The 13,617-nt window shown below is 34.9% G+C and overlaps 1 protein-coding gene across 1 annotated transcript in view; it reads right to left on the bottom strand.

Moving 5' to 3' along the window:
* The window catches only part of Vps13D (vacuolar protein sorting 13D), a 1,260,195-nt gene that overhangs the window by 497,730 nt on the left and 748,848 nt on the right, over positions 1-13,617 (bottom strand). The gene's annotated exons all lie outside the window — the stretch shown is intronic.

Raw genomic sequence — 13,617 nt, 5'->3', positions numbered from 1 at the left:
TAATTCATGAACTGTAGTTCATGAATTCACCTTAATTTGGGCTTCGATATTTCAAAAGTGTTACATTAACATAATCTCAATTCCATAATGTTGCCTTTTCAAAGATTATTCAAGATATATAAATATTTGTATCTCTTTATTTTTATTTGTATAATTATATTTGTATAATTATATTTATCCTCCAAATATCTTGTGGATGTTAGCTCTTCTATTATAAATCAGACAACCTTTCATCCAGTTATATGATGAGAGAAATATGCTTTAAAATATAAATAATGACAATACTATATAATCCACCCCCTAATACCAAACAGCCAACTTAAGATATTTTGTGATACACTAAATCAAGCTCTACAATATTATAAACATATGACATATTATTATGGTTAACAGCAGTCTGTATGCAGTGAACACTTCTAACCCATTATAATATTCTAGTAACAGAAAATATTCACAGGCTAGAAAAAAACAGAATGATTTTTTAGTTTATCTAATCATGGTGTTTAAGCTCATACTCCTCTAACAAAAACAGAACCATGTAATTAAATTCATTACCTAAGAAAGATAAAATATGAATCACACCTACAATCCTCAATGAAATTAGCAAACATCACATTTTAATACAAACACCAACAGAGATAATCGACACTAAAAACATCTTCATGCCATTTCAATGACAGCTATAGTGCTATATCTTATCCCATGCATAATAAGGATAAATGGGCATAGATAATCACATCACAGATGAAGATGGTACTGACTGACACAAATAATTTTAGCAAGCTACTATACACCAAAAATTGCTGTTTATAGTTATGAACAAATAGTTGAAAAATAATTAAGATACAGCACACTGAAATTGCTATGAGAATCAGTGTGAAACTGCTACAAGTGCAATAATAAAGTAAGTCATGCCTTATCAGAACTCATAGCAAAATAATGCACACACCTTGATGAAATTTAGAATATTCATGTAAACATTGTTTTAGAGCAGTGCATAAGAAAAACATAAAAGAATGGACAAACTTCTATTCATTTTTTAATAATGTGACAACATGAAACATTTGTGACATCATCACGCAATGTTTTTGTGAAACACTATGTGATAGTTACCTTGATCATATGGCATGTTGGGTTCCAGACCATTCTTGTATAGTGAATCCCTGCTTTTCCTCTCCCACTTACAGTAGATACATGTAATGGTTTAATAATGTTTTTAAATGGTCATATATGTGTAAGGTTTATATAATATGTAAGGCGATCATGTATAATGTGAGTTAGCCGATCTCATACAGAGGTAGCAGGGTTTTTTCTTCCGGAAACTCGGGTTTTTTCATCCCGCATACAGACAAATCAGCCCTTCGGAACATACGCAATTTACAGACAAAAAATACTAGTTGTGGTGGCCGGTAGATGGCGTTGATGGAGTTGATTCATAGTAGAGGTTTGGTGTAATTAATATATGTAAGGTGATCATATATAAGGTGAGTTAGTCGATCTCATACGGAGGTAGCAGGGTTTTTTCTCCCGGAAACTCGGATTTTTCATCCCACATACAGACAAATCGGCCCTTCAGAACACACGCAATTTACAGACAAAAAATACTAGTTGTGGTGGATGGTAGATGGCGTTGATGGAGATGATTCGTAGTAGAGGTTCAGTGTAGTGGTTTGAGACAGTTGTAGGTGTCCTCCTGCGATGAGTCTTCGGACTCCTTGGAGGTGTCAGGAATAATAATAATAATATGCTTATATGATATAAATTAAGCATTTACTTATGTCAGATATACAAAATAAAATATCTAGAACAATTTTTGCAAACGAGAAAGTTATTCTGAATAGCTTTGCTTAAGGGAACATGCCAACCAGTATTGTTATCAATCTGCACCATTAAAAGTTTTTCCATTTCAGCGATAAGATTTTCACATTGGATAACTGCAGTATTAACTAGTGTAGCACAAGATAAATTTAAGCTTTAAATTTAAAGACATAAAGCCTATCTCAATGTTTGACACAGCATCACTAAATTTAACAATTTTAACTTAATATGTAATGTAATAGGTTTATTTGTCTTGTTTTCACTGGAAGCAATAGCACCTGGAATTTTAACAATAAAATAAAAGAATAAACAGTTTATAATTCACAGTGAAACACCAGAAACAGATGTAGCAAGCGATGACAATGTAAATAAACCGAGTATATCAGCTGATTTACAATAGGATCATATTGCTAAAACCATTGCATGAGCAAATGCAATCACATAAATTGGCAATGGTCATAATTGAAAAGTGTCATATGAGTGTATCGTCACAAAGAGCAAAGCATAAATAAATAAACAATACATAAATAAATTGTTTCCTTTACTTAGCATTTTTCCATTAGTTTGTTAATCTGAGTAAAAACTCAAACATTCTTACTATAATAAGCCAAGAGGCTATTTTACCGGCGACATAAATTAAGCTAAAGGGAGATGGTAAATCCCGTTTTATTTTATAGCCGGGTATGAAACTCGGATCGAAATACATAGAGTTTCATGCCGAAAAAAATATATAATGTAAAACAGTATATATACATCTCTTAGGAGCTGTGTTTTACATTATGAGAGAATATTAAGGTTAGTGACAGAGCTTGCTGCACCTTTGCTTGGAGTTGCCCTGGTGTTGTACTACCAAAGTGATCACTTACACTTGGGCTCGCCGATAGTTTTTTCGGCATGAAACTCTATGGATTCGATGGATTTTGATCCGAGTTTCGTACCCGGCTATAAAATAAAACGGGATTTACCATCTCCCTTTAGCTTATTCTTACTATAATTGATATCTATATGCTGAGTGGCCAATTTAATTATACACTCACCATCATCCATTGAATATACATTGTTTGTCACAGATATGCAGCTGCACAAGTTTTTCTGCTTGGTTACAAAGTAAATTATAATAGACAAATGCTGTACCACAATATTATTAAAATATTCTTCAGAGATAGATGTAATTTTTTCCCCTGCTTGGTTACTTTGTAACCAAATAGAAAAAGCTTTTTGCCAATGGGTCCACTTAATTCTTTTTCATTTAAGGAAGTGTGCAATCAAATATTCCAAGTTTTAAGACCGCACAAGGCTAATCTCTGAAACAGTAATCCTCACTGTCATTCTTGAGTTGAGATGTTGACAACCATCTGAACTTCAATGCTACCAAAACATTTTTTTTTTTTTCCACAAGAACCTTCTCATTTCATTTTCCCCTTATCTGATAGTATTCGTCTCCAAACAAGATCAGGTTTCTTTCTTGGACTTTTGTGCATGCATGCACATGCACACACATCTACATCCTCATCACTCACAAAAATGATCCTCCATAGCTCAGTCAGGTATTGATGATGCCCTTTGGTTGGAAAGACCTGGGTTCAAATCTAATCTATGATGCAAAGAACCTTCCTATATCTCAGGGCTTTAAAACTTAAGGTGAGTTAGCCAGTCTTAATACAGAGCTGGCAGGGTTTTTCATGAAGCAAAACAAACTGGACATAAAAATACATGCAATTAACATAATATACTAGCCTCATAGCCTGAATTTCTTTGGCCATGAATCCAAAAAAAAAACAACAAAACTTTCAAAAACTATGCATTATTTTCTATTCAAAACTACTTCTCAGGTACCTGTGCAGTCCTGTGGAAATGTGTTAGCATCCAATAGTGCTATTTTTCTGAAAGAAAGGTCATTCTGAATTCTAGTCACCTACTAGAAGAACTTTTTATAAGCCTTTCTTAGATCAGTTCTTGAGTTGGGTTATGGCTGGCAGAGTCAAACAGGGTTGTCCCTCTTATAAACTCAAGTTTTTAACCTACATCTCAAGAAAATGGACTATAAAACTCTATTACAGACAATATATGTGTGAGGATTTAGGGCTATGAGATGACAGTGGATGTCTGATTATCTTGCCTGATGAAAAGCTTTGATTTATTGACAGTTCAGGCTCACTATCAGTAAATGCTTGAAGATATGCAGACTGGCTGCCTCAACTTCAAAACGGAGTTTGAGAATAAGTGCTTCTCATCCTGTACTATCCAATTTTAGAATACTGTTTTTGCATTTGGGATTGCTCAGCAACAGTCATCCCTAATAATGCTTAAGTACACCTGCAGCTTTTCAGGGATTTCTTTCATGTATATGGTCACTTTTTCAGATATTCAGTTTCTTCTACTTTCTTTTCTTTGCTATTTTTCTAAATATAAAACATAATTCAGCTTGTAAGGGATATCTCCATGCTTACTGTCACTTTCTCAGATATTCGGTTTCTTTGCTACTTTTCTAAACATAAAACATAATTCAGCTCGTAAGGGATATCTCCATGCTTATTGTGCCTTTCTCAGATATTCAGTTTCTTCTGCTTTTACCTTTTCTATGCTACTCTTCTGAATATGCATACAATAACAAAACACATCTCCTCAAGTCATTTTGAGTTTTTACAACAAGATGGGTAATGCAGTAGTATCACACTTGGTGAAAAAATCTTTTTCTGATAAAGAACATTATGTCCACAGTGAGATTCAAAATGCAAATATTATTATTGGTTGGAAAGCTGATATTTTTTCCCATGCAGCCAACCAGGCCAGTGGATTTTTTGAAATTGGATTGGTTGATGGTATACAGTGCAGCTCACACTGTGTGTGAGCTGCACTGTGTAGAGAATATGAAATGGAATTTTTGTTTTCAGCTATTTAGTAAGCTGTGTGTTTTGAGAAAACTGACATGATTAGTATTCTGGGAGAAATTGGGAATGAAAGCTTTCATTCTGGCAAGGATTATGTTATATGAGAAATAACAATGTATAATCAAATATTAATTATAAAAACTTTAATTAACGTTTTCCTATATTTCAGCAATATTACATTGCCATCATCAGTGATCACAAAAAATAAGTTTGAAGAAAGGCAACTGAAGTCTGGCCTAGAGTCCTAAAAGGAACATTCCTAATAGGCTGAATTGGATGTTATGCTTCCCAAATTTGGGGCAAGCTCATGCACCCAAATTTGTTAAGGTTTGGAAAGTTTTTCAAAGCTTAGGCAGATTTGAGGTATAGCCTTTCATATTTATATCTGCTGTGGTAAGAATAGCCATCTTCCAGCATATCTTGTGTCCAAAACATGGTTACCAAGTCCTGAATGGCTGTATTGGTGGAACCAGTGTAGTCCTTGTGTTCAGAAATTCTGATATTGGCTGTCCTGCCAGTTTGGCCATAGTAGGCATCTGGTAGGTCTAAGGAATGTGGTTGGTCTTTGGTGGAGTAGATAAGAGATGCCAATTTTTTTATGTAGTCTGTAAGAGTTAAAAATTGGTATCTCTTATCTACCTTATCGCCAAAAAATCTGGGTGACCAGATTTGCATGCAGCAGTCAAGATGGGGTCTTATTAAGGCTTGATAAAGAGGAATAATAACCTGCTTGTCTCTGCTCTTCAAAGTATTCTTCAGTAACGAAGTAATCTGATGAGCTGCTTCAGTCACTTTTTGCTATGTGTTCTCCAAACTTCAGCTCCCTATCCACCAACACTCCCAAATCTCTGGCTTTGTCAATTTCCTGAAGTACAGTTCCATCAATGATGTATACAGCTGGTAACCTTTTCACCCAAGAATGCATAACTGACACTTTACCACATTAAATTGACATATATTCTCCTTTGTCCAGACTGCCAGTCTATCCAAAGCATTTTGCAAAATTTTAACATAATCTATAACATAATTTTAATTATTGTTGTACCCACTTTTGCACAACTGGCATATAATTGAACAATTCTTCTCAGATCCTTTCCTAGCATCTTTTCCTAACTCTGACATGCCACTAGTCACTGGTCTTCTTCTTCTTCTTCTGGACTCAACTCCTAAATAAATTATCTTCTGATAGCTCTCTCCATCAACCACCTTCTTATCCATCTCCATTTGCTGCAGTTTATCAATTAGAATTCCAAGCAGAATCCTATCAAAGGCTTTTGCTAAGTGCAGCAGAATCATTGTAAACCTATTATTTTTTATCCAACTCAGCTGTCACTATACAATAAAACATGAGCAAGCTGAGGCACAACCTATCCTTCACAAAACCATGTTGCTCAACCCCATCATACAGTATCCCATTTCTGTCTATCCATTCCTGTATTTTTCTCTTGATCACTTCTCCAATACCTTAACAACTCATGACATGCTGATCAGTTGATAATTTGCTACATCAGTCTTGGACCCTCCTTTAAGCAATGGAACTATTTTCACCCCCCCCCCCCCCGACTAACCCAGAGCAGACACTTATATTAAATAATGTGGTCAAAGGCACTGATAATTCCCTAGCATCCTCATGCAAATCTTGAGCTGGTATACCACCTAATCCCATATTCACATCAAAGATCTGTAATACGCTATGCATGTCCATTTTATTTATCTCAGTTGCCAGATAAGTCTTTGCCTCTCATTACTGCAATATCTTCACCTGAATTATATACTCTTGCAAAGTGTACTACTATTTTGACTAATTCAGTTACCTCCCTACCATCAACATTTATTAAAATCATTCTGCCATAAACATTCTTCCTTTTACTTGCAACATATTCAAAGAACTGTTTGGGGTTATCTTTGGACTGCACTGCTAGTTTTCTTTCATATTCTGCATTTGCCTTTCTTACCACACTGGTTACCCTTCTAGACTGTGTGCTTTGTACTGCTCATGTGCCTGATGGTCACCTTTTCTTCCTTGAATTTCCCACACAATTTTTTCTTTTTTTTTTTGTAGCCAGCTTAGTGAATATATTCATTCCATTAAACTCCCACTTGATTTACTCTCTTGACTCTAGGTATGCAGTTTGCCATTATTCCCTGATTTTTTAACGCTACTTGTGACATAATGATTAGAAATATATACACGTTAGCACAAGAATAATGTTTAATTTGCCAAATATTTCGGTCTGAATATTACAGACCATCTTCAGTGGCTACATAGGAATAGTTTTAAAAAACAAAGATCTGTAATATGTATGAATGATCAATTGTTCGTATTCCACTTAGTTTTTTAAAACTATTTCTATGTAATTAGGAATAGTTTTAAACTACATATTCCACTGAAGATGGTCTGTAATATTCAGACTGAAATATTTGGCAAATTAAACATTATTCTTGTGCTAATGTGTATATATTTCTAATTATTCCCTGAAACACTCCTTTACCACTTCTCATGCACTATCACATCCAGCCCTTGCAGTATCACATGTCATGGCAATGATCCAAGCAATCTCCTAAGCTTGTCATACTTACCAGCCCTGTAATTCAAGATATACACCCTCTTAAATGAAAATTTCACAAATTTGGCAACCTCCCTTATGGGAAGTGGCTAAATGTGGATAAATAAAAAGAAGAAACATTTCAAATCCTTTTTTGCCAATTCCTGAGAAACAGACATTCCAAACAAACAGAAAGTTATATAAAAAAAAAAAAAATTCTTATTCTCCTGACTAAGTGTAGTCTGCCATAGACTCAAACACTCCTTTAAGACTTCCCCATGCACTATCAACATCCAGTCCTTGCAGTTTGACAATGATCCAAGCAATCTCCTAAGCCTGTCATACTTACCTGCCCTATAATTCCACATATACCCCATATTAACTGATAGTTCAAAACATTCAGTCAGCTCTCAGGTCAAGACCACACGATCACTCACCAATTGGTGGCACGTGATCATATGGGTTACATGACAAATTCTCTAATGCAATTACTAGATCTAACATCTCAAACCCTCAGCATATTCCATCACGTGCTGTGCTGCCTCAGGTAACTCTTTCTTAGTAACTGTAAATTCCGTTTCCTTCCACCTTCCAATCCATGTTCCCATAGTTGAAATCCCTCACCAATAACATTCCCCCCCCCCCTCCATTCTTTTTTCTCTATCCTCCCTTAAGAAACTTTGCCTACACTACATTTTATACATTCACTACAACTAAACTATACTTCACATTCTATTCCACTAACTATATCATCTTCTGTCAGCCATGTCTCATAATGCCAATAACCTTTGGCCAAGATGAACTAACCAATGTTAAAAAACTCCTCCTCCTTTTCCGAATGCTCCTGACATTAATGTACATAAAGTGCAAAAGCCTCACTGCTATCCTGATACTTTATAGAGAAAGCTACTGAAACAATGAAAAAGGAAAAGTTGGTCCTTGTTGGGGATCTAAATAGCAGAGTAGGAAATGAGTGTCAGACATACAAAAATATTTGGGAAAATTTGGAGAAAAGAGCAAAGCTAATAATAATGGCAAATACCTGTTGGATTTCTGCTCAGGACATGGACTGGTTATTACTAACACCATTTTCCAACATAAAAATGTGCACAAATTCACATGAAGAGAAGAGGCAAGTAATAAGAAGTCTCCTTGACTGTCAACAATAACATAGTCAAGGAGACTTTTCTTATTCCTTGCCTCTTTTCTCCATGTGAATTTATTTTCTCCCTGGTGCAGGACACCAGAGTGTACAGAGGATTTGAAATTGGAAGTGATCATTATTTAGTCTTGAGCAGGATAAAACTGAATTTCATGTTGAAAAGAATAACATGTAAGAAAGTTTTAAAGCGAATAAAAGTTGAGAAAATCTCAGATGTGAACTGTAGACTAAAATACACAAAGCATATTGAAGAAAAAATGAAAGAGTTGAGAAGAGGAACCAAACCTTGGAGATTCAGTGGCAACAGTGAAGCATGTGGTGAGGTTGTCTGCAATGACAGAAAAATCAGGACTCCGTGGTGGACACAGGAAGTTAAAAAAAAAAAAAAAAAAAAAAAGCAGTGAAGGAAAAGAAGAAAGCATATCAAAAGTTCCTAGCAAATAAGTCAGCTTGTGTTCTTAGAGAATACAGAGACAAATGTAAGAAAGTGAAACACTGTGTAAAACTCGCTAAACAAAAGTAATGGGAGGACTTGGGCAAGAACATAGAAAATAAATATCAAGAAGGTTGCAAAATATTCTGGAGTTTGTTGAAGAAGCTTAGAAATGGAAGAAAGAGTGCTGTAAAAGGAGTTAGACATGATAAAGATGACATGAAAACAGTAGAAAAAGATATCCTTGAAGTATGGAGAAACTACTTCGAAAAATCACTAAATGAAACAAGCAGTGATAGCACAGTGGTAAAAAACACTCAACAGGCACACAGTCAGGAATACATATCCATACTTAAAGTAGAAAAAGCCATCAAAGGCTTGAAATGTGGAATGGCAGCAGGAGTAGATGATATTCGACCAGAAATGCTGAAGTATGGTGGTATAAAAGTCTTACAGTGGCTGCACTGCATAGTTCATAATGGCTGGACAGAGGTGCAAATTCCCAATGATTGGAGTAGAGCTCTCATAGTACCCATATACAAAAAGGAAATAAAACTGAATGTGAGAATTACAGAGGTATTTCCCTACTGAGTGTTCCTGGCAAGATTTATGCAAGTATACTTGAGAAACGGTTGAGAAGAATTGTGGAAGAAAGCTTGGGGAAGAACAAGCTGGATTCAGGCCAAATAGAGGCAGTCAGGATCAGATCTTCACTTTAGGACAAATAGTTGAGAAAGCATGGGAATATAACAAAGATCTGTATTTAAGCTTTGTCGATCTGGAAAAGGCATATGACAAGGTGCCAATAGAGAAGCTATTCAATATGCTGCAGTTATATGGTGTCGATGGGGCATTATATCAAGCAATACTTAGTCTTTATTTGAGTTGTAAGTCAGCAGTTAGACTTGAAGGTAGTACAGGAAGATGGTTTAATGTTAAATCTGTGTGAGACAAGGATGTATTTTATCCCCTGTGTTGTTCATTATCTATATGGATCACATTATGAAGGAAAGTGGTATTAAAAATTATATCAGAATTGGAGATTAATGTCAGCTCTTTGATTTATGCGGACGATGTTATACTTCTGAATAAATCCGCTACAAGTTTGCAAGATCCCTTGACTAAATTGAATAACTGTTGTAATAGATATGGTATGAAGGTCAGCAATAAAAAGACAAAGACAATGAAAATAGGTAGAATCGTTGAAAATGTCAACTGCATTGTGAACGGAGAACCTGTGGAACAAGTAAAATATTTCAGCTATTTAGGCAGCACGATTTTTAGTGAAGATGGTAAATTAAATATAGAAATAGATAACAGAATCATCAAAGCTGGTATGGTAGGAAGTCAATTGAATAAATACATATGGAATAAGAGAGAAATTAGTAGGAACACTAAATTAGCTGTATACAAGACAGTGTTCAAACCAGTTTTAACTTATGGATCTGTGAGCTGGGTCAGAAGTAAAATACTTGACCAAAGACTAGAGACCGCAGATATGAGAGTCCTGAGAAAGATTAGAGGCATGAAAAGATGGCATCAATGGCAATATCATATTAAAAACGAGGATATTACAAAAGAACTTGACATTGTCGACATCCAGGAATGCGTTAGCAGAGCTAATCTCAGGTGGTATGGTCACTTAAATAGAATGGGCGAGGAAAGATTAGCAAAACGAGTGTTCTCTGCCAGGTTGGCAGGAAAACGACCCAGAGGAAGACCAAGATATAGGTGGATTGATACGGTACAAAGTGCCTTAGACGATAGAAATATAAGATCTGATAATGTTGGAGTCTTGACAAGTAACAGACTGATTTGGAGGAAAATTGTAGATAAGAAGTTAGTAATGATGTAAATTTTTCATGTAGTACTATCATATCCTGTACACCCCTTGAGGGTACCTGTCAGGAATTTGATGATGATGATGGGATATACAAGATCTTTTCTTCCCACAGACAGGTCAAAGTAAGTGAAACTGGAAGAAGTTTTGAACTTCATAAAAAGAGTATGCTGGCAATGTTGAAAATAAGAGAGAAGAAAAGAGTGGTTAAGCTGCAGATATTCTCACAAAACACCACACTGTAGACGGAACATTCTGCCTCCATGCTTTAGTAAAACACTTTTTCTAGAACATTCAAAGAGTCTTTTGAGGAAATTCACTCACAAATCATATTAAACTGAAACGAAGCAATTATACTTGATGGCATCTCAAAGACCATAAATCATATATGTACGATGAAGACCGTTGTTAAATCAGCAAGCATTATATAACAATATACAACACAGTGGACGAAATGTGCCTAATAACAGATGTGACTCACCTGACTGTACACTATCTTTCAGATTTGTAAAATATTAGTTGCTTGAAGTGTTTAAGGTCTTCTTGTATGTTTCTAGTAAATCTGCCTTGAAGATGCTGTCAACCAATGAAAGAGCAAAACATGCAGAAGAAATATTTAATTTAAAAATCCATGAGTTTAATCGATTCTAATCTTTTATATAGGTCATAAAAAGTTCTCATAGTACACTATCTTTCAGATTTGTAAAATATTAGTTGCTTGAAGTGTTTAAGGTCTTCTTGTATGTTTCTAGTAAATCTGCCTTGAAGATGCTGTCAACCAATGAAAGAGCAAAACATGCAGAAGAAATATTTAATTTAAAAATCCATGAGTTTAATCGATTCTAATCTTTTATATAGGTCATAAAAAGTTCTCATAGTTATTGAAAAGGATACCATAAGAAATCCAATTACACAAGTTAGAGTCAATGAGGACAAAAAAGTGGAGTGCAATAAGAGGGTGACTAAAGATAAATCACTGAGCTTAGAACATAGTGAAGATGAAATACAGAGAAAAGAGATGACCGGGTGACTGATAATGTTCAATGCATACAACAATAATACTGGGAATAATTTGATGTAGGATATTCAGATGTTTGCTGATGCTAAACTGAGAAGAGCAAGAATTAATGAAGGAGATGCAGATAAAAGATAATGGCTGCCAATTCAGTGTATCAAAGTGGAAATGTGCTTCAGAATGAGAAGACTATGGATTTGTACGGTAAGTTATATTGCATTGCACTGATGCAAAGTAGAACAATGGTGCCTAAAGAAAGCCTGTTTAAGGAATTCAACCCAATGGACTTCAGTCAGGAGTGCAATGTCTGCCAAATGGACTCTTTACTGAATGATTTGATGGAGAATATGATAGTGAAAGTAAATGGTGTTTGGTTCAAAAGTGAGAGTGGTGAGAAAGTGTGGCAAAACTACTATAAAAGTGAATATCATAAGTCTGGGTCAAATCAAGAGATTAAAGTGGTAGACATCATGGGGAACGCATAAAAAATGCATGCAATGAAGTAGAAGAAAACAAGAAAGAGAGAAGTGATGATCAGAAGAATAGTAGCATGAAAGATGTGAAAAGTTCGCCATAATGAGGGAGATAGTTCACTTATGCAGATTCCTTCAGGACAAAGTATGAGCTGGAGTAAATGCAGAAAAGAGCAGGAGAGTGGTGCAACTGAAAACAGAAAGAAAGATGTAAGAGAGCTGAGAAAGGAATGCTTGACTAAGCAAGAAAGGCAAAGTAAAGAGAGAGAGAGAGAGTCTTGTACGATTATTCCATGATTAAAAGTGCTTGATGACATATTTAGGAAATTATGCTTCCCGGGTGCATTAACAATGTTAGAAAGGCTATTATATTAGAATACAGAAGGGCAAAGTGAAAGAGCTTATTGTTTTGGGAGGAACAAATGAATGCTTTCAGAGGATATAAGTATGGCATGAGGGAGGACGTGAAAGAATTAAGACAGTGTTTTGTACATTACGATAACAGAGGTGAGTTGAGAAAGAAGACCACGACAACAAATGAGTCAATGAATAGATTATGCAAGAGGAATTACAAAAGGTATATGGTTTGCACTTCAATGGGTTTTGGTGTTCAGAGTCCAGAAAAAGTGCTGATAAATAAAGTGAGATAGGATGGAGAAATGAGATAGACTGCAAAACAGGGAAAATAGCTATTAGGAACTTTTCAATAAATGCAAATTGTCAGAAAGGGTGATATTTTTAATTAAGAAGGTGACACCAAAGATCACCATATATCATTATTGTTTAAAACTAAAATTTGAATTGAAAATTTAAAATGGGTTTTTAATTTTAAAGAAATTTCTTATTGTCAAATGATTGCCATAATTTTAAAATTTAAATTATGCAATCATTTAAAATGATTATCATCATTTTAAATTTATACTTGTGTAAAGTTAAATTTCACAAAGACAATAATCATTACTAGAGTTGAAAAGGATAATGCACTGTTGCACTCAATACCAGTGATTATAATCGCAAAATGAATGTGCTGATCAGAGACTGCACTACTTATATAAACTGATAGATTATAATCCCACCAAATCTCAGGGGAAAAAAAAAAACATTAAAAAGGCTTCTCAAACATGTCACATCTTGGCCTCCTAAATCGTTAAAAACCTTAGGCTTTTTAGTTCCTAATCCCTAGACATATGGATTGCCAAAAATTTGTAAAGCTAATTATGTTCTCCATCCCCGTTACTGATGGGGATGGAGAACCTTTAAATTAGCCTAAATCTTTAATTCCACTTACTGGACACACTTCATCCTATATAAAAAAATACCACTCACTTCAAATCTTTAATCCAAAATTTAGTTTTAAACTATAATGATATCATGATCTTTAATGTCTCCTCCTTATTTACAAATATCACCCTTTCTGACACTTTAAATTTACTGACCCC

The sequence above is a fragment of the Typopeltis vanoorti genome, chromosome 6 (genome assembly GCF_054136105.1).
Source record: "Typopeltis vanoorti isolate ZY-2024b chromosome 6, IOZ_Tvanoo_1.0, whole genome shotgun sequence".
Lineage (NCBI taxonomy): Eukaryota > Metazoa > Arthropoda > Arachnida > Uropygi > Thelyphonidae > Typopeltis > Typopeltis vanoorti.
This window is presented reverse-complemented; position numbering and strand designations above follow the sequence as displayed.